Source organism: Eurosta solidaginis, chromosome 4, assembly GCF_040869045.1.
Source record: "Eurosta solidaginis isolate ZX-2024a chromosome 4, ASM4086904v1, whole genome shotgun sequence".
Taxonomy (NCBI): Eukaryota; Metazoa; Arthropoda; class Insecta; order Diptera; family Tephritidae; genus Eurosta; species Eurosta solidaginis.
Genome location: NC_090322.1, coordinates 183,591,894 through 183,619,498, shown reverse-complemented (window position 1 = coordinate 183,619,498; position 27,605 = coordinate 183,591,894). Strand labels below are relative to the sequence as shown.

Below are 27,605 nucleotides of genomic sequence, written 5' to 3'. Positions count from 1 at the left end.
GGTACTTGAGTTATCATTTCAAAGTCAATATTTTCGAAAGGCGTTTTGATATTGCGGAAAAACTTTTGGTGGTGCTTCAAATATTTTCTTGAGCGAAAATCTTCATTTGAGAATAAAAACCCACTTTCGGTAGAATAAGTAAGGGTATCATCGATTTTTTTTCCAATTTGACAACACTTGGTGCATCCATGACTTGATGAATGGGAAGGAACGCCACACACAAAGGCTTTAGCTGGCGCATCGCATATAAGCCCCCTACTTCAAATGGAATAATTTTGTTGCCTACAGTTGCGCCGTTTGATTTTAAATGTGTAAGTTCATTTACCAAATGTAGGACTCATTAATATCATTCGGTTTTTTATAACCAAAATAAACTCCGACACAAAATGTAGAAATATTGACTGCATTCATAATTTTCCTCAAAATGGGCCACAATTGAGCCCTTGAACTCTTAAATAATGGGAGCCCATCGACATTAATGTTAACAATAATTTTAGGTAAAATAATCACTTCACTTGCAGTTTTAAGTATTTCATTTTCTACACCAAAATGACAATAAACTCCAGGGCTTATGCTCGTTATAATTCTATTAGAAGTTTTTTCAATAAGCGTCGCACCACTCAGAGGAACGTCCATATTCTTTTCCTTCAAAATCAGCAGTAGTTCCTCCAAACACTGGCGGGATAATGAATTCCCCAAAAACCACCTTTTTATTTTTTCCCTGAAGCTTTGCACATTATCTACAAGAATATCTGTAGTTTCTTCTTCAAAACTAGCATTTTCAGGTCCACACATTTCCCTTTCTTGATTTTCCGTGCAATAAGAAAATTCACTATCATTTTCCAATGTATATTGATCAAGCAATGCAACATTTTTTTCCTTTTGCTTCTTGATTTGCCTACTCTAATGTCTTTTGCTGCAACCACTGCTCATTTCACCTTTTTGTTTATTTATTTAATTTACTTTTTTATTTAGAAACAAATACACTTAATTCAGTCTGTGAACTATGTTTTTCTTTTATTAATTAAAACACTTTTTATGCATAAATACACGCACTTGTTGAAATCGCAAACTATTCTTAAAAGCAATAAATCACAATTGACGCGAAACTGTAAACACCGGTGCTGCAAGCTATCTAATTCCCCGTTCGCCCTATGTTATCCCCAAAAAATCCCCAATTTTCGCCAAAATCACATACGTATTTACAATTACACATTTCCATGTGGTTGTTGTAATCACATTAGGGTGTTCCGAAAAAAAAAAATGCAAACATATGTTCTGCGCAGAAATACTTGTGATCGCGTATCCAGTTTTGTATCAGCTAAGGGTTATGTTTTTAAATCGCGCCAACTCGGAATGGTGAAATACTATAAAACACGCCCCAGGTTTTCGACAATGTATAAAATGCCGAAAACAATTCGTCGGTCCCATGGAGGACTAACGTGGTTCGTTATTTGCATGGAAGACTAACATACTTCGTTGTTCGTGTGGAAGACTAACATGCTTCAGTTCTATGCGAACTATGTGATATATAAATAGTGTTGATTTTGCGGGCGGAAACCTTAGAATTTGCAGGCCAAATACGATGGAATGGGTGATTTGGAAAATGCGATTTGTATGACGAAATGCGACACTTTGGTTTTTTCACCCAAAATTACACACCAATTTGGTGCAATGTAAATAAGTTACGATAAAAAAAAACTGCTTTGAAAAGTATATGGAGCATTCCAGGGAAAATGGTAAATTTGTCCCGTACACACATTTTTGGTTTTTTTTTTTGGATTTTTCACACATATCCGAATATTTCAAAAGCAAGTTTCTATTTTTGGTTAGATAATTACCATACAATATTAATGCTCAAAATACTTTGTTTGATAAGGTTATGGTTTGTTTTAATTTAAGATTTAAACTGTAAAAATTCGTACGATTGGTCCCGTACAAACATGGAATGCTCCATATGCACAATAAGAAGTCCTCAAATGTACAAAATCAAAAGCCTGTTCCTAAATGGCTTTAAAATGCCCGAATGAAGGCAAAATTCGTACAACTGGCAACACTGCTAAAAGCAATAATTGGCCGCGTTTCGAAGAGCAACTGTTAGCTCAGCTGATTAGTGATCACATTCGGAAACGCACCGTTGATTCACCCAACAGTTTTGATTTTACTTAAAATTAGTGACTATCTAATATCTTAGCTCCATTCCAAATTCACTCAACGTATTTATTAGCTCGTTTGACAGTTCATTGACAGTTTTATCGAGTTGTTTCCAATGTAATAATGTAATCGTAATCCTAACCTAGAAACACAAAAGAATATAATATGTAACTATGTATGTACATTGGACGCACAATGTACGTAAAAACGAAACTGCCTCACGCTGCATTTGTTTTAAAGTAGTTTAAAGTTAGTTATTTAAAAACTAATTTATAATATATATATTTTTTCAACTGACTTATTATTTCCGTCAGGGAACGTATTTCCCACACTTCAATCATCACCAAATTTTGGCTATAGGTACCTTCGATCAAGAGAAGGTTTTTCATATTTCATATTTCAGAATTAAGAATTTTAAATTTAAATTTTGTTTTGGCTATGCGAAAGAGCAATCTTAGCTCCCAAAAATTATCATGTTAACAAAATCAATGATCGCATTCAAAACCAAATTTCTGGTGAAGTGACGAAATATAAATCGATCGACACAGTTATGTACATATGAAGATCAAAAGTGAATTATCCAATTGAATTTCTAAACTCTTTAGAACCTCCTGACACTTTGATAATTGACCCACCAATCATGCTTCTTCGGAATTTAGACCCACAAAAATTGTGCAATGGAACCAGACTTTGCGTTAAGAAATTAATGCCGGATGTAATCGAAGCACCAATCATCAGCGGTAAAAGCAAAGGTGAAGATGTGCCCATACCACGGATCCCAAAGATTCCTACAGGTTTGCCATTCAATTTTAAGCTCTTATAGTTTCCTGTACGCCTTGCTTTTGCAATTACAATCAACAAAGCACAAGGACGTGCTTTTCCCATGGCCAGCTATATGTTGCTTGCTCTAGAGTTGGAACGCCAAAAAATTTGTTTATCTTCGCACCGAACGGAAAAACCAAAAATATTGTGTACCCACTTGCATTACAATAAGATACAATAATAAAATGTTCTAAACGAAAATTTCGCCAAATATGCGTACAAAATTCAATTCAATTTACAGAATAACAAACTAAATTATCAATAAACAAAACAGAAAAAATAACGCAACATTCATTCGATTTCGGGCGTTACAACGTACGCCGGGTAAAGCTAGTAACAAATAAAGGTAAAATAATATTTGGCTTTCCTTTAACATTTGCAAAATGCTAAAGAAAATTGAAGTTTCTCCAGTGTTCTCAATCGGGAAATTGTTAAAATATTGAAGCTGTTTTTTTCTGACCGCTATGAGATATGTAATGTAAACGATTTTGTTCAAGTAAACAATTGGTCAAAACAAAAAAATAATAATGCGTTCCTAAATTTAAATACCCAATGATTCACCCTTTACGGTCACAAAAATATTTCTAAAGTTGGCAACTACTGTTTGTAAAATGTAGCTGTAGGCAGTTTGTTTGTTTTTAATGTAGTGCTTTTGGTTCTACTTTTGTTAAATCGTTCGTTGCTACTGTTTCTGTCAATGCAATTGAGGTGGCTCCTCAAATTGCAATCTTGCAATGCAGAAATACCTTCACGCACATGGCTATTGTTGTTGTTACTAGTTGTTGTTTTTCATGTGCGGCTGAGGTTGGTTGGGGCAGTCATTAAGTCTGACTTGTTGTTTTGCTGTCGTGGCTTTATTTAGTTGTCTACCATTTAGTTTTTTCTCTTTGTCCATTTGAAATGGAAGGTTTTTTGTTCGCTTTGAAATTTGCAAATATGTGCGTATGCGTATATATACAGAAATAAAGTTCCACTGTTGAAAAGCTATATTATGAATGTTGGGGTCAATGTATTTTGCTATTGGGATTTTCTTAACCTCACCACAGGCTTGTTATCTTTGTGTGGAAAATCATATTATGATGTACTTTTTTTGTTAATGCAGTCTTACGTGGACTCCAAGATGCGCCATACTTCCTAGTAAATTAAATCGGATTATTCATCTCAACTCATCATCAAATGAATAAGAAATCATTTCAAATGTATGTTTATATTCGGTTTCATTTTCCTTTAAGTTTGAATGTATGTTGACTCCTCTTAAACAAGCGATTTTAAAAGTTTTAATTTAAATAGATTATCGGACTTATATTTAATTGGCGAGGCAATTATCATTTGTGATAAAATACTTCGAAATAGCGATAACATTTTCAAAACTGATTGTCATTTATCATTTGAACCCAACAGGAAAATTAATAAACAATCACCACAGAACGGGTGAACAGATGGCAGTGCCACCCGCCCCCTCTCCTCCTTGGAACAGTATCATTAACTTGTTATAGCCCTTATTATATTTGTGTAAGATCAGTCAAATTTGATATCTGCGTTGTACATATCGATATCCAAGCAATCTGGGCGGAAATGTAACCAGTGCCGAAAGTATTTTGAGAATATCTTGGAATAGTTTGAGATTGTTTATGCACTATTTCAGGCTAGTTTGGCGATGTTTCGGTATGATTTCGTTACCATTTCTGTATCATTTAGGGACTATCTGCTGATCAGAAATTCCCGGTGTAGTTTTGGGACTTTTTCGATAATCATTTCGACATAATTTGGAAATGTATTCGGGGTAATTTGTGGATTGTCTTAGGGATAAGCTGAGCCAGTCTCTGGAAAATTTTTGGATCATTGGGAAAATATCTATCTACCACTTCGGAACTTCTTTCGGGACCATTTCAGGATCGTTTCTAGACTTTTTAGGAATAATTTTAGGGAAATTTTTGTGATCATTTCGGGGTTATTTTAGGGATAGTTGTGGAACTGGCTCCGTATCATTTCGGGAAAATCTGCGAATCATTTAGAACTGTTTTCGTGTTCATTATGGTACCATTTCAGCAAGTATTTGTCTGATTTGGTAAATGCAGTTCGAAATCGGCACAATAATTCAATTTGTAGGAAAAAATTAGTAGCATACCATAAATTGTAAAAAAAAGCTTGACCTAAATCTCTTCGACGTGCATATATCGCTCCAATCTGTAAATATTACTGTTATTAACAAGGTTATCAAAACATGCACGGAACCAGCTTAAGACCTAGTTTACATATAACGAGATTATCTTCATTTTCGTAATTAACTCCAATACATTAATTAAATAACATTATTTTGTCTCGTTAATGACCGTTAGTGTTTAGAAAAACTGAAATTTTTGGTTGAGCTCAAGGCCGGGTTTTGTTAAATAAAACACTTTCAGTCTGAAGTCGAAATATTGAAAAATAAAAACAAAATAAAATACACATCCAAGTGTTTTATTTAAGAAAACCCGGCCTTGAGCTCAACCAAAAATTTCAGTTTTAATTAAATAACTATATTTCCCATATTAATTTTTCCCTTTAATAATCGGTAATTATGAACAATTTTTAGAGATGCCGATTTTTTTTCATATAAGAAATACCACCTTTAGAGTGTAATCTCTAACCGGAAGCACGAAATAAAAGAGAAACATGAAAATTTGGCAGATAATAATCTGGTTCCTAGGGAGGGAACATATGTTAACGCTTAGCTTATATATTACCGATTTATTGTAGATTTGTATATGTTTAAACGTGGTCTAAGGTTGGTGTAATGGCAAGCGCAGTATTTGGAAGTGGTACGCTCTAGTAGTGTGTGGTATTCGTATGCTGTAAGAAGTACATGAGATTGTGGGCGTAAGTCAAGTCAATACCAGGGCTGAAACCGCCTCCCAAATCGAAGTGGTTATGTTTAATGGTTCGCACCACTTTGGCAAAAAATTAACAGGTTCATGAACCGGTTCCTGGGTACCTCTGAACCATCGAACCGGTTCCCTTCAAGTGGTTCAACCCTTTTATATTAAACGGTGAATTACCAATGAGATATCTAAAGTCAGAAGTCGCATTCAGTTGATCATCGTTACTAAGGTACCTTGAAATTGAATTTTTTCATCGCTTTGTTATCTAGAAGTTATTGATTTGTAATTGGAGTGTTATCGATATGTTATCGTAAAGTAATCAATTTCTTTATTGAAAAGCCATCGATATTTTATTAAAAATGTATCAATTTATTAACGAAAAGTTATCATTTCTTATCGGAGTGTGACTAATTGTTTATCAGCGTGTTATCGATTTGTAAACGACGAGTACTTGGTACTCACGCCTTTTCTTGTTTACTATATGCGGCACACTGCACATCTTTTTAATAGTAAATACTTTTCAAAACTCTTTTTTCTCTGTTCGTGTTTTTACAACAGCAATAAATACACTCATAAATTAACATTTATTCAAGTATCTTGCAATTTTTACCAAAAGGAAATTTATTTGGACTCTTTAATAGGCTCATTATGACAATTGCACTTTCACAGGTCTTAATTTACTTTTACGACTTGCCTCAGTAAGGCTTGCTTGAATGTAAAGTGTAAAAAGCTTTAATTTTTCACCGGACTTACTACTTTTGTTTGACGTTAAATCTCCAATGACAATTTCGTCTTAAATTTATTTTATTTGAGTGAGGCATACAAAAGGCGGAACCAGTCCTGCAACCAATAATGGATTAATTCAATAGTTTGAAATAATTGTTTTCCCCTTGTCTAAGCTTTGGGCAATTGAGGGCGAGCAGTTTAATAAGAGTTATAAATGAGTAATTTTATGTGCTTGTAAGCGTATGAGTCGTGGCACAGTGGCTGACGTACCCGACCAAACGCCCGGGGTTGCGGGTTCAACTCCCACCAAGCATTCCCTTTTTTTTTTAATTTATAAATTATTATTATTAATGGACTGTATTGAGTTTATAGGGTTTTTGATTCAATGTATTCCATTTATTGAGTTGGGTAGTTTTAGGGTTATTGGTGTATTTAAGTCATGGGAGGATGCATAGCATCAGTACACCTTTATTTATTTATGTGTTTATTTTAAGGGATTCAGTTTATTAAGTTGGGTAGTTTTAGTGTTATTGGTGTGTTTAAGTCATGGGAGGATGCATAGCATCAGTACACCTTTTATTTATTTAATGTGGGGGCGAGCACTGGGGGGCTCTGAGGCTTCGCTCTACTGAGCCACCTCATCCTCTATTTGAAGAACCCTTTAAAATGTGATATGGAGGCGAGCACGGGACGGCTCTGAGGTATTGGCACCCCATTTTCTACAAGAAAAACCTCTATTTATTTAATTTGGGGCGAGAGTTGGGCACTCTGAGGTTTCGCTCTAATGAGCCACCTCATCTTCTATTTGAAGAACCCCTTCAAAGTGTGATATGGAGGCGAGCACTGGGCTCTGATGTATTAGCACACCATCCGAAGAACCTCGATTTTAATTAAAAAACTCAAACTATGTCTTTAGAATATTTCACTAACCAGTTGAGAATTACAAGCACACTCAATGGCTACTGAAACAAACGAACGAAAAATGTTCATAGTTTAAGTCGCTTAAACACCCCTGTAGGGATATTTTAGTTTACATCTGTTTGTGTTTTAATGTTTTCCGCTGAATTACATTTTCATTATTGACTTTTATTCGTATTTCAGCATTGCCTTTGCAAGTCACATTAAACATCCGCCCGTTTTCTCTCACATTACATATGAGCATAATTGGGCAAAGTGCACATTTTACAATATCATATCACTAATAGATTTACTAGTAGTGGAAAAAAGTTTCATTGGTTGAGGCTGCCAAAAATTTAGAGCTATGTTATTTTTAATTGGCAAGCGCACTTCTTATCCACGTACTTAAGTGTGTGTACGCCAGCCAAATGTCAAATTCGGATGAAAGCCACACCCACTTTTATATATACTTGAAGTAAGAAAGTACATGTTTACAATGCACTAAGCATCTGCAGCTATTTCAAAGAGAAAACTGAGTTAAGCCATATGGTGACAGAAGAAATTAAATTAAAATTTTATAATCTAAATGATTAGTGCTCAATGCACTAATAAATAAGTGCACTGAGCCTAACTATGCATATCGTGTATATATCCATATAAAACTGTGACTACAGGAAATAATAGCCCAAGTCAATTTAGAAGTAATTACGACTATTGCAACCGCATTCAGATCTATGCGTGTATGATCATACAAGTCGTCTTCATGACCTCTACTAAAAAATTGAAGATTTTAGGTGCATAGAACCAAACAGCGAACACCCGATTTCAGTCAAAAAGTTTATAAGTGGTAAATCAAATGATTTCCTGAGAATTCAAAAAAAAAAAAATATTGACTTTGATTGTTATTGCTTGCTGCCACAGAAATAAGCGCCAATGAGAAATCTTCCACAAATATTTAGCCATTAAACATTTTCGTGCGTCAGTTTCGCTAAAACTTAAACACGGTTTGATCGATTTCGATAGTTTTAAAAAATAAGTAATTTTGAGTGCGAATAGGGGATGATAGAATGGGAATGGGAGTGAGAGTGGGATTGGGAATGGGAGTGAGAGTGGGATTGGGAATGGGAGTGCTTTAACTCTGTAATTATTTGTAGTATTGGGAGGTTGTGGTGGGAGAGGTAGAGGGAGTGGGAATAAGTTTCGGAGAAAGATGGAGATAATTGAAATAATGAGTACACAAGAATAATAAGGATAAATGAGAAGAGAATGAGATAAAGTAGGAAGAGGCGAACCGGGGCTCACTTGTTAAATATAGGCAAACCAATTTTCGTCCAGTACAAACTCCGCTAAGTACCCTAGTTTGTTAACAGTACGGACTAATTCAGTCTTTGTGATGTCCTCACGGAACGGCCAGCTCAACCCTAGTTTGTAATAAGTATAGAATTTTTGGTTGTTATCGAGCTGAGGAATTTCTTATCTCAAGCAGGGCTGTAATGAAATGGAAAATAAGCACTCGAGCATAATTTGACATTTAATCACAAAAGATTAAGCACGCCTAAAAAAACTATTCACGTTTGCTCAAAGCTTTTGAGAACTTTTTTTTTCCTTGTTTATTGGTTACTTTTACATTCATAATACATATGTACATTTTTTATGTAGTTCCACTGATATTTTGTCACGTTTGCACTTTGATTCTTCTCTGCGGTTGTTGCTGCGCCCTAAAATGATTTCATTGAAATTAATTAACCTGCCTGGTGTCCTCGTCTAAAGGCCAAAAAGTCATCCGACCTAAATGTCTTGGCTGAGTGGCTACATGTCTGCTTTTGTTGAGTTATCAATTGACGTAGTCTTCATTACCATTTTTGTTTTGCGAAAAATATTGCAATGAATTGAAATAAACAGTTTTAAACGGTTTTATTTAGCTTGACTTGACAGGCCGGCAAGCACGAATTTTGTAATTAAAATTTAAGTAACTTCCCGATAAGCTACAAGCTTCAAACTTGGAATATAGTTTAGAAACCGATGACAATGCAATAATAAGAAAAAAAAACTCCGATAGGTGGCGCAGGTATCGAGATATTCAAAACAATCGTATTTGTGGTCCTATTTGGCTCATATTTGGAACACATATTGCTTACATAAATAGAAAGCGACACATGAAAAAATCGTCGCCATGTGGCGCAAGGATCGAAATATTAAAAAAGTCGTATTTGTGGTCCGATTTGGCTCATATTTGGAACAAATATTACATAAAGTCCGGTAGAAGTGAGATCAAAATACTTTGGAGTTCGAGGACTTAGATTGTAACAAATTGTCAGGAAAGAGTCCCTGTAATAATGAACTAAATAGAATGAGAAATAATAGGCAATTAAGACTAAAAACTTGAAAATAAAATAATTAAAAAAAATTTTTTAAGTTAAACGGTTTTATTGAAAACAATACCTATATTAAGTAATAATAATACTAAAAGATAGAATATAATTAGGTAGGTCCTAGGTACTAGTCATCACACTCCTCATCAATCTGGGGCGTTGATCAGACAATTAAATAAAAGCGTTGGGAGCGTGAAATTTCTAAAAATATGATGCGTGGCATAACCTGATTAAGTTTCAGTTGGTCTTACTTATGGCTATAGCCTTATGTGAATAGAAATTTTACGCGTCCTACGCTTTTATTTAATTGTCTGATCAACGCCATAGATTGATGAGGAGTGTGAAGAATAGTACCTAGGACCTACCTAATTATTTTATAGCTTTTAGTATTATTATTACTTCATGTAAGTATTGTTTTCAATAAAACCGTTTAACTTAAACATTTTTTTAATTATTTTATTAAGTATTATGCATAGAGGTCCAGCCAAATTTACAATCATATTTAGATATTTAAGATTCTTTATTTTGTTAGTTATATATATTTTTAGTCTCAAACCGTTATTTGGTCGGGTTCGACAAAGCCTATTATTTTTATCTACCATAACAGACACCAATAGACTCCGCATTCTTCTTAACAAGAGTATCAGTTCCTTCGATTTCTTGGTCGCCATTATTTTCGATGTGTAAACAGATCATAGCACGGAGAAGTTGAAGTGCAGTCACTACATTATAGCGTAATGCGGAAACAATGAACGTGGTAGAGTTGATATGTGGGAAATCAGACAACAAATCAGTCAACGGAAATTAACTAAGGCAGTAAAACAAAATAATGTTTTATAAAGGAGTAAGTGAACCAGCAAAGGAAAAGAATATGTTAATGTTAAGATAATGAAACAAAAGAAGAGAAGGAAGAAACGGACCAGTGTAATAACAGTACAGATAATGACGTGGATAGTAACGAGGCTTGTGGTTATTGTCATGGTTGCGGAAGCAAAGGCAGGGCGATAAAGAAAATAAAAGGAAGGACAGAAAAGTCAAAAAAGGGGAGAAAATGATAGAATGAAAGAGAATGAAAATATATGAAACGAAAGAAAAAGAGAAAAACGAAAGGACGGGAAAGAAAACCGAAGCCGGAATCGAATACAGACGGCGTGCTATCAATTAGTTATCAAAGTGTTAACGGTTTGTTATGGATGAGTTATCGGCTTGTTATTGACTGCTTATAGGCGTGTTATCCATTTTTTCGACAAGTTATCAGTTTTTTATCGACGAATTATGAACGAGCTATCAATTCGCTATCGAAATGTTTTAATTTATCTATTTTTTATAGACGAGTCATTAATTTGTTATCGAAGAGTTGTTGATTTGTTTACATAAAGTTATGGATTTTTTATCGAAAAGTCATCGCTATGTTAGCCAAAAGCTATCGATTTACTATCGGGGCGTTATTAATTCGTTGTCGGCGTGTTGTCGATTTGTTTTCGAACAATTTTTTTTATCACTTTGCTATCAAAAAGTTATGGGTTCGTTATCGGACTGCTACCATTTTGTTATCGGCTTGTTATCGAAGTGGTATCGATTTTTTATGGAAAATATATCGAATGAAAATGGACGTGGCACCACCCACTTGTGATAAAATTTATTTTAAAAATATTAATCATAAATCAAAAACCGTTAAACCTTTCATAACAAAATTCGACAGAAAGCTTGCTTTTACTATAAGGAATGCTTCGATTAAAAAGATTTTTTAAATGGGTCGTGGACGAATAAAATAAGCTATATCTGTGTAAAAAAAAAGCTTTATATCAATTATATTTCTTTTCCCAAATGGAATTATAAAAAGAAATAGAAAAAAATCTAATTTTTTAAAATGGGCGTGGCACCGCCCCTTTTTTGACTAAGCAATTTTTTATGTACCATAACTTGAAGAAAAATTACCGGATCGTAGCAAGATTGGGTACACATACATACACATGCACAGGAAGTATTTCTGCGGGATCGGTTAAAGACCACGGCCACTTAATGTTTAAAAGGTTCGTAGACTAGAATAGACTAGAATAATAAGCTATTTCACTTACCAAGTTTTATTGTAGGAGAAAATTGGGAGACATTTTTTTTGAAACGTGCCATGTAGAAAAGTAATTGATCTAAAATGAACTGTACAATTGAAGCTCACGCTGAGTATATAATGTTCGGTTACACCCGAACTTAAAAACCCTTACTTGTTTCTTTTAAGTTTTAACAAACAGCCATCTTTCACAGTTTTAAGTCTGCGACTTTAAACGCCCTTCAGCAAATCGCACTAGTTACGAACTAGCGCAAAACTATCGTATTAAAAAATGATACTACTTCTTATTTTGTCCTCTCACAGTACTTTCTACTGACACTTTTAACATTGTGATGTCCTACGAAAATACGTTTGCCCTCTTTTATGCACATTTTAACTGATTCAGACGTAGGTTTTCAAATAGTCGCAGTTTTTTATTCTATGACAGCAAGTATTTCTAATTGCCAGCGTTTATCACAAGACCTATTCATTTTTCTCTTTATCTAGTACAAAGAGGGTAAAACTGCTGAATCTACATCGAAGAAAGCGTACCAGACTCAGCTTAAGTATACTCAGGGTATTTACATATAAATGACTAACTAACGTAACTGCAGATACTTAATAAATAAAACAACTTTTCTTACAACTTTATTAGGGTTATATAAGACTTACGAGATATACATGAATTGCCATACTGGCAATGTGTAAAAGAAATTATCGCACTTACTTGCGAATGCACGCAAAATAACTATGAAATTTCAAGTTCAACACGCGATTTAATCAAAATCAAAGCAACAATAATAAAGAAACTTCGAAGGCCGGGCCTGGTAGCCTCACAGCAAAGTGAGTGCGATGGGTGGGTGCTTTCAAATTGGTGTTTTCTTGTTAAGTAACAATTTGTATAAATGCTCAAAGAAAACGACTTCCACACCATTTATGTTACGCAGTTTGCTGCGCTTTGTGACTTCGTCTTTCCGCTTGAAACGATTCTCCCACTAAGTTGCTATTTACCAGTGTAATAATTCCTTTGCATATGTATGTATGTGTTTGCTCAGCGATTTCAATTTAACGTCTTTCACTTTGATGACCTCATTGCAAAAATTGTTACCTTTGCGTGCTTTATTGCTGTTTCATTTTGACTGAGTCGTTTTTTACTCATACTTAATATATTATTTTTCTGTTTGTTTTATCCCATTGTTACCATTGTTTTTTTTTTTTTTTGTTTGTTTTTTTTTTTACTTTTTTGTTCTTCTATTATTACTTTGCATTTGAGGTTGAGTATACGTTTTCAATGTTTTATATACATAGTAACAAATTTGGAAGTTTTGTTTGCCGCGTCTGTTTGCTTATTACTCGTCATCCAATGTCATCATTATTTTTTAAGTGGCAGTAACCATGTTCTGATTAATCTTTATTTACAATGGTGCTTTTATCACAATTATGGTATTTCGATATTTGCTTCTTTGGCTTATTTTTCACATGTGTTATGTACATGAAAAAATAAAAGTTTTTAAAAAAGCGGTACCGCCCCTAAAATTATTCCTTTGTATATAGGTAATTAATTTCCAAACTTTTGGGCCAATAACTTAAGGTTAAGGCGTGGCACATTTCCATTGAAAATGCCCAGAATCGAGTTGTTTGTTATTTTCGAGAGCCATGCCCGAGAAAACCTTATAAAAAGTTGTTAATACTCTATTTCTCTTCTAAAGTGTATTTATAACAATTAAATGAATGACAACAATTTTTTGAAACGGGCGTGGCACCGCCTCTTATTTAATCATACATTGGCTACCGTTTTTGGAGCCATAACTAGAAGACCGATTGACGTAACTTAAGCATTTTTAAACGGGGGCAGAAATCCTTTAAACTTATTTCCTGTACAAAGAGGAATACTTCTTATAAAAGACTCGAAATCATTAAATAATCACACCAAGAAACTGAACTAAAAGAACTGTGCGATAGATCTCTAGCTGAGTATAAGATCGTTTACATCCGAACTTAGACAACCTTTCTTGTTCTTCTTCCATGTTTGTTAAAACTGTTTTATGGTTCTCCATTAATTAAAAAAAAAAACACTTATTTGCTTCAGGTCGATTCTTAACAGCATTTATTTCGCTTTTTGATCCAAGTTCCTCACTTCACACAAATTAGCCATCATCCAGTGAGTTTCTAGCTCCGTATCCCGATCATTTCTCACGGGAATGCTCTGGATCATTGGGAGACTGAAGAAACAGAGGTCGTGATATTTTTGTACAAATGAGTTATAAAAGGCAGATGTCGCCGTTGTGTTTCATTTAAAACATACGGCTAGAGGGCAACATCTATTTTTGAAAAGATAGGTTTATTAAAGGCAACGTTGCCAAACTAAAGACAAAAAAGTAACAAATTTATTGGTTTTGGAGGTGAGTGAAAACAAAACGAAGTACCTGCTATCATCGAGGAAAGAGTCAGCGCATTTGACCCTTGGAAACTACGCTACTTTTGGCAGCCATAATTTTGAAATAGTAAAAGACTTCGTTTATTTGGGAACCACCATTAACGCAAGCAACAACATCAGCTCTGAAATCTAGCGAAGAATCACTCTTGCCGTTAAATGCTAATTTGGACTAGGTAGGCAATTGAAAAGTAAATTCCTCTGTCCGCAAACTAAAATCATACTCTACAAGTCACTTATCGTACCCGTTCTGCTATATGGTGCAGAAGCGTGAATCAGATGAAGCGGCTCTGAGAGTTTTCGAAATAAAAGTTTTCAAAAGATTTACGGACCTCTACGCGTTGGCAATGGCGAGTACCGAGAAGATTTAATTATGAGCTGTACGAGCTTTACGCAGACATCAACATATTCCAGCAAATTAAAACTCAGCGGCTACTCTGGCTAGACCATGTTATGCGAATGACAGAAAATATTGCTAAGAAGCGATTGGCGCGCCTAGTTGGATGGATATAACCGTTTAAACTGTTAAGCACCAATTAAGTAGAAGTAAAAGGCTGTCGTACAGTTCATTTAGTTTCAGTTTTTTGACACTAAGTGTTGTTAAAAGGGAGGCGTTTATGAAATGTATTTTGGCCGACTTTATTGGAGGTATTCATATTTATAAAAAATAAGGATATATACTTTCTTCACAATAGTTCAATTGTTCTTCCAATAATGGCTATCGAAACTCCGTGTAATGAATGGTCGAAAAATGAGGGGTGAAAAGCCCATCTCAAATATTTTATTTCTTAATTTTTTTGTTATAATGCTATTTTGAAAGTAAAATACGATTGATATGAACATATTTTTCGCAAAGATATTACCTTTTACATTGGCCTATGATCCTTTATTTAAAAAAACAAAATGTTTATAGAATAGGCGTGGTCCTTAACCAATGTGGGAGAAATATGTGTCCTGATTTTGACTTGATACGCCAATTGGTCGCATAAAAAAAAAACGTTGGAAAATGCTTGATTGAAAAATGGGAAGCGCCACGCCTATTTCCAAAAATTATAAGCAAAACAGCATATTTTTAACTTTTTATAAAATTTGTCGGGCATTATTTTCGAAAATGGGTTTGGGCATTTTCAATGGGAATGTGCCACGGCATAAGCTGGTGTAATCTGCCCAGGAGTTGTGATATTTATTACTTACATACAAAGGAATAAATTGCAGGGGCGGTACAGTCTTTTTGCGGAAAACAAATTTTTAATACCACTCTAGTGTACATATATTTAATAATTTATAACTGTCTTCTTTAAAAAAGTAATTTATTTCGGGGTTATTATATCGAAGAAGCTTGAATGCCCTTATTGCGTTGTATATCTTAAAAAAGCGCAACAAATTGCTTTTTTGAATTTTTGCAGAGTGCAAAAGAAAAAGGCTTTTGTTTATGTTTGGTCCGCTCGTACCCATTTTCCTATTTTGATTTTAATATTTAGGAAAACAGCTGCCAATATGTTCAAAAATATTTCACAACCAACATCGCTGGACATCATCATCGATTTGTTCCAATATGTTAAATTAAAATGCGTGTGTGGGCGAACGGCTGACATAAGGTCAATTTATGACCGCTTCAACAGGCCACAATGTCAATTGAAGTTATGTCAATTAAGAAAGGAAATCAAATTTCAAGTGACTGTAATGTCAACGATATTGACATTATTACCATTATGCTTCCTTGAAATGATCATTAAGTGAACTCATATTTTCTCTAAAGGCTAAAAGGTAAATTATTTTGTTTTCGCACCTACAAGTATTAAAATGTTAACAACTGGTGAATACAAAGTTACTCCCTATTAATTTCGTTATATTTTTGATCATTCGAATGAAAAGAACTACAAATGCAGAACGATTAAAGTATTTGTGTTAAAATTGTCAAAAAATTATTCCAAATTCTTTGTCAAGCGGGAATTTCCAAAATGGTCATTAAGTCAAATTTAAGAACCTTCATAAAGGCAATCCATCTTATGGCCATTTTAAATGATTTTAGACTTGGTTTGGGTCGTGTTTTGTAAAAGAAGAAAGTACTTCTCCTTGTTGTTGTTGTTGTAGCATTCAATACGTACGGATTCCAAGGAAACTTGCAGTTTCAACAGGGTGGACAAGAGTGAGATGGTTGTTAGAGGCGTTGGTACCAATTGCAATTAAAGAGATGGCTGGTGTCATGTGAATAGTGACACGCATCTTCCTAGGGAGAATGTTTTCCTTTTCTGCGAGTTCAGGGCATTTATCTTTTAGAACGGTGTTCGCCGAGCAAATTTATGGCATAGAGGACCGACGCCTTTTTTTTGGATATCACTGAGGAACTGTATGTATTTTTCTTCTACATACGGCTGTATTCTCAGGTGCCGTATTTTTTCATAATGCTTATTGAGATGATTTCTTAAGCCTCTGGGTGGTGGGACCTCTTCAATCAGATGTCTGTTGAGATTTCCAGGTTTCAAGGGGTTTCAGGGATTCAAGGATTGATAAGCGCAATACAAAGCTTTATAGCTTCAAAGCTTCCGCAACCCAATTGTTAACCCCACCTACGCGAGGGAAATCCTGTTACAAATATGAATGTATCGTACACATATTTAGCAGGCGAGGCTCTGGCGACCCCAAGTTCCTCATGGAACTAGGGGGTGAGGATGGCGTGATGGCCTAGAAAGTTTAATGTGGTCATATACGTCGTTCCCGATATGGTCGGGCTAGTACCTTACCGTAACGTACCGGATCTATATCCAGCAAAGGGCCATCAACATCGATAACACTCCCAAAAGCCTTCGGAGAGTGTTTTTATCGTTAAAACAACAATAACAGATACCCAGATACCAGAAACGGTTTGTTCAACATTTCATTTCTCTCCCTAATAAGGAGTACCTCACTGTTTAGGTGGTGTTCTGGGTACATAAGAAGGTAGCGAATCTAAAAGAGAAGGGCAAAGGTATTTGAGAAAGAGGACAAATGTATTCGGGAAAACAGCAAATATATTTTGAGAAATGGGAAAATGCATTTCAGAACAAATCAAAAACATGAATAAACTAATTCTTTCAAATGTATTTGCCCTTTTCTGAAATACACTTAACCTTTTTTTAAAAAACAGCTGCCTGTTTCTCGAATACTTCTGCTCTTTTCTCAAATACATTTACCCTATTCTCAATTTTATTTGCCCATTTCTCAAATACTGTTGCCCTTTTCCCAAATATATTTTTCAAAACGTATCAACTGTTTTATAATACTTGGAAGATGGCATTGGAGATAAATTTGAAAACTATACATCTCTCATAGATTAAAGAATAATGCGAAATAATGTTGGATATCGACTTGGGAACTATACTTTTCTTAAAGGTTGGAGAAATATTTTTTTCGACGTTTGTTGGGATTATACCATACGTTGCCCAAAAATAAAAGTCGATGACTGAGGGTAAACTGAGTTGTATACGACTTATAAAAAGAATCCACTGGAATGTCTAAAACCTAACGGCGATTTATTTTCAGAAAGTAATGTAACAATATTCGTTCTTCTCTGCTGTCTCGTATGTTTGTATGTTCCTTTCACAAAATATTTTCCTTTGAGTGAGAAAAGGGCCACAATTTCCTACAAATTCAGCCAATTTGCAAAGTGCCAACTGATCTAGTTCAAAAGATAGAATTTGAGAGTGTATCATGAGGGTAACATTATTTCCATAAAAGAAAAAGCCATAAGTAAGTAAATATATAATATATATACCTAGAGATGGGAAAGGGTTAAATACCCAAATGGTAAATACCCAAATATTTACCCAAAAAATAAATAAATAAAATAAAATATTTACATCATATGTATTTAATTAGTGAGCTTTGCTCATATTGCTTTATACAATGGTTTTTGTAATTGATATTAGAGAAAAATTGTAAGTTTACAAACGGCGATGGTTACTAGGACATGTTTCTGAATTTCACTTCTTCATCAGCTAGCTTTTCGGGAGCTGTTGAACTCGAATCTCCAACATTCATATCAGTGCAAGCATTTTAGCTGCTAAGCCATATGAATGTCCCGTTGTTCGCTGTACAATTGGTCTCTAAGAGTTGCCTTTTTGTTTATATTCCTTTTGATCACCATGTAGGCACATACACTCTGTATGTAGTTTATTCCTAATGGTGTGAATATGATTTTTAGGCGCGCTTTTGAAAGCTTAGTAACATTTGTTCGGATTTTTACAGTATTTGTTTTTAATACTTCCGCTGTTACTATTATATCAATATGATCATATGTATTTAATTAGCGAGCTTTGCTCATATTGCTTTATACAATGGTTTTTGTAATTGATATTAGAGAAAAATTGTAAGTTTACAAACGGCGATGGTTACTAGGACATGTTTCTGAATTTCACTTCTTCATCAGCTAGCTTTTCGGGAGCTGAGCGTTGAACTCGAGTCTCCAACATTCATATCAGTGCAAGCCTTTTCTTTAGCTGCTACGCCATATGAATGTTCCTGTGTTCGCTGTACAATTGGTCTCTAAGGGTTGCCTTTTTTGTTTATATTCCTTTTGATCACCATGTAGGCACATACACTCTGTATGTAGTTTATTCCTAATGGTGTGAATATGATTTTTAGGCGCGCTTTTGAAAGCTTAGTAACATTTGTTCGGATTTTTACAGTATTTGTTTTTAATACTTCCGCTGTTACTATTATATCAATATGATCATATGTATTTAATTAGCGAGCTTTGCTCATATTGCTTTATACAATGGTTTTTGTAATTGATATTAGAGAAAAATTGTAAGTTTACAAACGGCGATGGTTACTAGGACATGTTTCTGAATTTCACTTCTTCATCAGCTAGCTTTTCGGGAGCTGTTGAACTCGAATCTCCAACATTCATATCAGTGCAAGCATTTTAGCTGCTAAGCCATATGAATGTCCCGTTGTTCGCTGTACAATTGGTCTCTAAGAGTTGCCTTTTTGTTTATATTCCTTTTGATCACCATGTAGGCACATACACTCTGTATGTAGTTTATTCCTAATGGTGTGAATATGATTTTTAGGCGCGCTTTTGAAAGCTTAGTAACATTTGTTCGGATTTTTACAGTATTTGTTTTTAATACTTCCGCTGTTACTATTATATCAATATGATCATATGTATTTAATTAGCGAGCTTTGCTCATATTGCTTTATACAATGGTTTTTGTAATTGATATTAGAGAAAAATTGTAAGTTTACAAACGGCGATGGTTACTAGGACATGTTTCTGAATTTCACTTCTTCATCAGCTAGCTTTTCGGGAGCTGAGCGTTTAACTCGAATCTCCAACATTCATATCAGTGCAAGCCTTTTAGCTGCTAAGCCATATGAATGTCCCGTTGTTCGCTGTACAATTGGTCTCTAAGAGTTGCCTTTTTGTTTATATTCCTTTTGATCACCATGTAGGCACATACACTCTGTATGTAGTTTATTCCTAATGGTGTGAATATGATTTTTAGGCGCGCTTTTGAAAGCTTAGTAACATTTGTTCGGATTTTTACAGTATTTGTTTTTAATACTTCCGCTGTTACTATTATATCAATATTATCATATGTATTTAATTAGCGAGCTTTGCTCATATTGCTTTATACAATGGTTTTTGTAATTGATATTAGAGAAAAACGCTCAGCTCCCGAAAAGCTAGCTGATGAAGAAGTGAAATTCAGAAACATGTCCTAGTAACCATCGCCGTTTGTAAACTTACAAAAAGGCAACTCTTAGAGACCAATTGTACAGCGAACAACGGGACATTCATATGGCTTAGCAGCTAAAAGGCTTGCACTGATATGAATGTTGGAGATTCGAGTTAAACGCTCAGCTCCCGAAAAGCTAGCTGATGAAGAAGTGAAATTCAGAAACATGTCCTAGTAACCATCGCCGTTTGTAAACTTACAATTTTTCTCTAATATCAATTATAAAATATTTACCCAAAAGAGGGGTATAAATTATAATTTAGAAAATATGGGAAAGAAACACACAAATTCAATCCAAAATTTACTAAATTGTTAGGTAGATATCCATTTCTATCGGTTGAATTAGTTTTAATCTGTTAATCCAGCGTTTTCCTAAAAATCTTTATCCAATAATGCATGCCGTTGCAAAAATTTTAATTTGCACAGCAAAGATTTTAAGCCAAAAATGAGCTAGAAATAATATCTAAATCGGGGCGTTTACAGTCGTTATGAGCTCATTTGGGAGGCCGAAATGAATGACCTTCTTGCGAAGGTCGTCCTATATGAGCCTATTCTCAAATATTATATAAGCCTAAATAAGAGCCCGATATGAATCTTAAAAAACTTTTAAACAGCTCATATTTAGCCTCTTCTGTAACTCTTTCCAACGTCATTATAACTCTAATGAGCTCCTATTATATGACACCTATTTGGCGTATTTAAAAAATAAATGACAAATGAGACATTGGCATTAAATAACAAAATCAATAACAAAATATTTAGGAGGAAACCATAAAAAGTAGGGCACACCGTCGTCAGCGCTTGTTGTTAAACAATGTTTAAAACACTTTCATTTTTAAGATGTAGATGACTGTGGAGAAGCTCTTCTTTGACAAATATAAATATTTGACATGCCATCATATCGGAGCCATAAAAGGCTCCAATGTGATCATGTTTCTGATTCCGTAATTTACCACTCATTTTGGATTATTAAATTATGAGCGCCATGAGCATGTTTGAGGGACAGCTTATTTGTACCCTATAAACATTCTCGAAGCCACTAAAATTCTGGAGTCTAATAATATGTGAAAAATATGAGCCTCAGAAAGTGTATCACCTGAGAGTCTGTTATGACTCAAATTTGATGAAATTATGAACAAACGAAAAATATTAAAATTGGTAAACTAGGCAGCTCCGGAGTAAAAGTTCAGAAATTTTTCTATGACAATTTATTCTGAATAAAATTTGAATTCAATTAAAACTTATTTCATTTCTAATAACAGGATAATTTCAGGAGAGTTTCATTACAAAAATTGTTTTCCTGTATTTTCCGCCATAGTACAGGTCCACAAGTAGGATATGTAGCAGCACGCACATACACAGCCACGCTCACCTGATAAAATGCTCGTTCTTGTTCGTTTTTTTTGTGGATGCTATTTGGCACTGTTGTACTTCTTAGGTCCAAGAAAAGTGTAGTAGCTGCTAACGAAAACTGCGTAAAATGTTTATCGTAAAATTACAAAGAAATATCCTTATTTACTTTCAAACGAGCACTTAATTTCACCTCTCTTTAAAATCCATATGTTTTGGACAATTTTAATTAAAAATTGTGATACTTTATTGCCGGGGACGCTTGCTAAAATACGACCAAAACCGTCGGGGGGGGGGGGGGGGGGTTTTAATAAACGCGTTTTTGCCTCGCTTCCAATAATTCGAATACCTTTTCGCCTTTTGACTATTGATAACAGGACAAAACGCGTCTTTTCATTTCTCTTTCCACATTTTTGGACGGTTTATTGCAGTCGACCTCGATTTCAAACTGTTTTTCGCGGAGAACCTTTGAGCGGGTAGAAAAACTTAACACCCGTGTTTGTAGTCTTAATACTGGAATAACTACGCGTCGTCAGATACCCCAATTCAAGACTTGTATAACTTTCTGTAAGACCCATATAGGTGTACTACATTTTCATACTAAATTCGTTTAAACAAATTTACCATCACAGCAACCCATTTCTGATATTCCGCTCCTTTTTTTTTGTTTCCCTGCGTTGCCTTCCACGACAGCAACCCCGGTAATTTTGACACTTCGTTCAGTGTCAAACGTATGTTCCACGCAGGTTCCACTGAGTTCCACAATAGTTTGACACTGACCGAAGTGTCAAACGGCAGTGTGTTAGAAAGAGAATGGAATTGTTTCCTTCTCATACATATCATACTTGTAAACCTGTACCATGTTTCCCGCTTCGGATAATTCTTCCTAAAAAGCCCTGAACTGTGTCATTATAGAACTCAAAATAAGCAGTTCATGAGGCCAATAAGGCTCATAAATGACATCGGAAAGAGACCTGTGTAGGAGTCATATTAGCGGTAAGAGTCATTTCGTATTTACTTCACTTCATGAATTCGAATTAATTACTGACTTCGAATGTTTTGTTTAAAAGCACAACGAAAATTTCTTAATTTCAAATGACGTATCAATTTAATTTCTGAACTGTCTTCCAAGCAGCCTCGATTCAAATTATTTTTAAATATCCAAAAAAAGATACAAAAAAGGAATATTCCGGGTATTTTCCTGGTATTTGCCCATAAAAATGGTAAATATTCGGTAGAATCTCATCTCTACATATACCCATTGTTTTTGGATCTCATAAGCACTCAACAAACATAATTTATTAATGACTAAGATACATATGTAAGTACAAAGAGTGAATAAGAGAAAAAAAAACCAAAAGTAATTGATATTCGAAAAAAAAATTGTTTGACGAAGTTGATGATGCAAAAAACAAGAAAAACACTGCAATTGTGCTCAAATATGCCGATAGTGCGATAATCTCTGCACGATATATATTTGCCAATCGGGACACGCCCCCTACTGCATCATGTAAAACCCACAACATGTTTTAATTATTTGTTTCGTTTACCAATAGCGCCACAGAAATCACCTGTTGCTGATTGCTTTCTTCAAAACTTTTTGGTATTTTAGTTTGTTTTATGGTTGTTTGTGCCTTCATCGCCGCCCACATGCAACACTTTCCATATTCGGCGTGTTCGATTTTTTTCCTTCTTTTTTTTTGCATATTTGTTCATGGTAAATATGTATTTGTAAAAAAGAGTTTTGGCACATATTTATACATAAAACTTGCGTAATTGTTTAACAGAGAATATACGTATTACGACTGACGTAGGACTATATGTAAATATTTGAATGCAAACATACGTTGTTAATTTCATGTTGTTTTCTTGATCTTGTGTTCGTTAAAATATGTAACACTTTGTTCCGCCACTATCTAAGTATATCGAACAATCTTCATACGTGATGCACAGTATGAAAATTCAAGTTTTTTCTTGACAAAATTCATTACCCCAGAAATCAAAATAGATGTAATCGTATTGATAATTTACGTAAACATGGTCCGGGTTTATAAGAACATTTGTGAAGCATCCTTCACTTTATTTACTTTATTAGACCTGGAAGGCTTTTTACTCAGCTGAGCAGAGCTCACAGAGTATATTAACTTTGTTCGCATAACCATAATCCGCAACGGCATAAACTAATCGAGATAGATATAGACTTCTATATATCAAAATGATCTAGGCGAAAAAAGAAATTCATTTAGCCATGTCCGTCCGTCCGTAAACACGATAACTTGAGTAAATTTTGAGGTATATTGATGAAATTTGGTATGTAGGTTCCTGGGCGCTCATCTCAGATCGCTATTTAAAATGAACGAAATCGGACTACAACCACGCCCACTTTTTCGATTCGAAAAACCGAAAAAGTGCAACAATTCATTACCAAAGACAGATAAAGCGATGAAGCTTTGTAGGTGCGTTGACCTTATGACGCAAAATAGAAAATTAGTAAAATTTTGGACAATGGGCGTGGCACCGCCCACTTTTAAAAGAAGATAACTTAAAATTTTTGCAAGCTATAATTTGGCAGTCGTTGAAGATATGATGAAATTTGGCAGGCACGTTACTCCTATTACTGTATGTGTGCTAAATAAAAATTAGCAAAATCGGATGACGAAATTTAATATCTTTACAGTATATAAGTAAATTGTGTCAACATTCAACTCCAGTAATGATATGGTGCAACAAAATACAAAAATAAAAGAAAATTTCAAAATGGGCGTGGCTCAGCCCATTTTCATTTAATTCGTCTAGAATACTTTTAATGCCAAAATTTACCAATCCTTGTGAAATTTGGTTGGGGCATAGATTCTATGACGATAACTGTTCTCTGTGAAAATTGGCGAAATCGGTTGAAGCCACGCCCAGTTTTTATACACAGTCGACCTTCTGTCCTTCCGCTCGGCCGTTAACACGAGAAGTTGAGCAAAAATCGATATATCTTTACTAAACTTAGTTCACGTACTTATCTGAACTCACTTTATCTTGGTATAAAAAATGGCCGAAATCCGACTATGACCACGCCCACTTTTCCGATATCGAAAATTACGAAAAATGAAAAAATTCCATAATTCTGTACCAAATATGAAAAAAGAGATGAAACATGGTAATTGGATTGATCTATTGACGCAAAATATAACTTTAGAAAAAACTTTTTAAAATGGGTGTGACACCTACCATATTAAGTAGAAGAAAATGAAAAAGTTTTGCAGGGCGAAATCAAAAGCCCTTGAAATCTTGGCAGGAATACTGTTCGTAGTATTACATATATAAATAAATTAGCGGTACGCGACAGATGATGGTCTGGGTCACCCTGGTCCACATTTTGGTCGATATCTCGAAAACGCCTTCACATATACAACTACCACCACTTCCTTTTAAAGTCCTCATTAATACCTTTAATTTGATACCCATAGCGTACAAACACATTCCAGGGTTACCCTAGGTTCATTTTGCTAAATGGTGATTTTCCCTAATTTTGTCCCCAAAGCTCTCAGCTGAGTATGTAATGTTCGGTTACACCCGAACTTAGCCTTCCTTACTTGTTGTTCTGTGAAACCGTGATATGAAAAAAAATTTCAAACATATATGTATTCAAATGTATGGACATTTTTTTCACTTATCGTTTCACAGAACCAGAATACCCCCCTGGAATCAATATAAATCGAGCTTCATAGGTGTGGGTAGCTTTAATTTTAGTTATTTTAGACGAAAAGTGAGGTGTAGTTTTTTGTATTATCAAATTGTTTGTACAGCAAACAGTTTTAAAACAAAACCAATAAGTTTAAAATCTAAAAATAAAAAGTTGTATACATTTCTAGTTTAAAAACAAATCAAAAAAAGATTAAAAATTCTGAAAATATTTACAAATTTGTTTAATAAATAACAAATAAATACAATACGCGATATACCTCCGAAAAGATTTAGGCCGAGCTTCTCTCCCAACGCGACTTCAAGACGGATAAGACGATAGCTGTTTCGACTATACCTTATAAGTCTCTTCAAAGCCTTTTCTCCCGGTATATTACAAACACATTCAGCTGAACTATGATGTGCAACTTCTTGCGATTGCCTTGTTCGCATAGATTTATTCTTTTGACATAAGATACATTGTATGTTAGCTTGTACCAAATTTTATTTCATGGACGGGTTTTGGCTTTGTGCTCTTTATAGAAGCACAAATAATTAACCATTGAATGTTTAAGTTGTTGTTATTAAGCTTGCTTTTAATGTACGAAAACATTATTTTTAAAGCGTCATCTGTTTCGATTATACCTTGTAAATTTCTTCAAAGCCTTTTCTCCCGTGAGTGCATGATCACATACATATAAACGATCGGCAATAAAAACGGGATTTATATTAAGAGTGAATAAAAACGAAACTTATAAATATGTCAGAAAAAAAATGCGGTAAAAGAAAAAAGGCCTTGAAAACCGGACTTATCGTTTTTTTTCGTTAAGACGAGGACTCATCGATTCTTACAATAAAGCGGTAACTAATAACTTTTTTTCATATCAGACATGCCAGATCATTCAATAAAAGGGTGACCCATCATGTTATTCAGTAAAGAGGTGGATGCTCATGCATATCAACTAAAAAGCTAAGTGCAATCTTTGTCCATACGTAACGGATTGGCAGGCTTCGATCAAATTTTGAAATGGATTGAATTGTATTTTATAATCTTGACCGAATTTGGGCATACTTCGGGATTGTTTCGTTAACATTTCGGGATGACTTCAGGAGCACTTTGCTATTATTTTAAGGATCATATCGAAACTATTAAACTGCAATTTTGGAGCAATTTATGAATCACTTTGGGTGTATTTTAAAATCATTTGAATCTCTTTCGGGATCAATTTAGATCAAGTGCAAAATAACTTCGGGATTCTCTTAGAACCATTTCAGATTTAAGATTTAGACCCAAATTTTTAACCGTGCACACAATTCTTAACTTAACTTAACAACAAAATATAGTCTACTGTAACTTTTATCATTCCTATCTCGTACACAATAAAATAGCGTTGCTATGTTGTCATTTTATCTCGAATAACTTAAAAAGTGCCGTTTTGTTTACTATAATGCAAACATTCTAAAATATCAATATTCGAACCGCCTCTGCTTTACCCTCCACCTACATATTTATTTCTGGCGTCTTTACGTTTTTATACTCAGCGTGCTTTGCACACAGAGTATATTAACTTTGATTGGATAACGGTTGGTTGTACACGTATAAAGGAATCGAGATAGATATAGACTTCCATATATCAAAATCATCAGTATCGAAAAAAATTTGATTGAGCCATGTCCGTCCGTCCGTCTGTCCGTTAACACGATAACTTGAGTAAATATTGAGATATCTTCACCAAATTTGGTAAACGAAAATGAGCGAAATCGAATGATAACCACGCCCACTTTTTATATATATAACATTTTGGAAACCACACAAAGACCTGATTGTTTACTAAATAATACACCTAGAATGTTGAATTTTGACGTGTGGACTGATATTGAGACTCTTGATAAAAAGTTGAAAAAATTGTTTAAAATGGGCGTGGCACCACCCATTTGTGATAAAATCAATTTTACAAATATTAATCATAAATCAAAAATCGTTAACAAAATTCGGCAGAGAGGTTGCCTCTACTATAAGGAATGCTTTGAAGAAAAATTAACGAAATCGGTTAAGGACCACGCCCACTTTTATATAAAAGATTTTTAAAAGGGTCGTGGACGATTAAAATAAGCTATAACTTTGCAAAAAGAGCTTTATATCAATGGTATTTCATTTCCCAAGTGGATTTATAACAATGAATAGGAAAAACTTCAAATTTTAAAAAATGGTCGTGGCACCGCCCCTTTTATGACGTAAGCTATTTTCTATGTTTCGGGAGCCATAACTCGAAGAAAAATTAACGGATCGTGATACAATTGGGTACACAGATATTCCCTATAGCAGGAAATATTTCTAGAAAAAAAAAACGAGATCGGTTAAAGACCACGCCCACTTTTACATAAAAGAGTTTTAAAAGGGTCGTAGACGAAAATAATAAGCTAGCGAGCTTTGTATCAATAGAATTTTACTTTTTAAATTGAATTATAACATTAAATTGGAAAACACTAACAAGTACCGTTTTTGAAAATGGGTGTGGCACCGCCCCTTACACACAACGTACACAA

At 34.5% G+C, this 27,605-nt stretch overlaps 1 protein-coding gene across 5 annotated transcripts in view; it reads left to right on the top strand.

Moving 5' to 3' along the window:
- The window catches only part of Rip11 (Rab11 interacting protein), a 96,320-nt gene that overhangs the window by 45,552 nt on the left and 23,163 nt on the right, over positions 1-27,605 (top strand). The gene's annotated exons all lie outside the window — the stretch shown is intronic.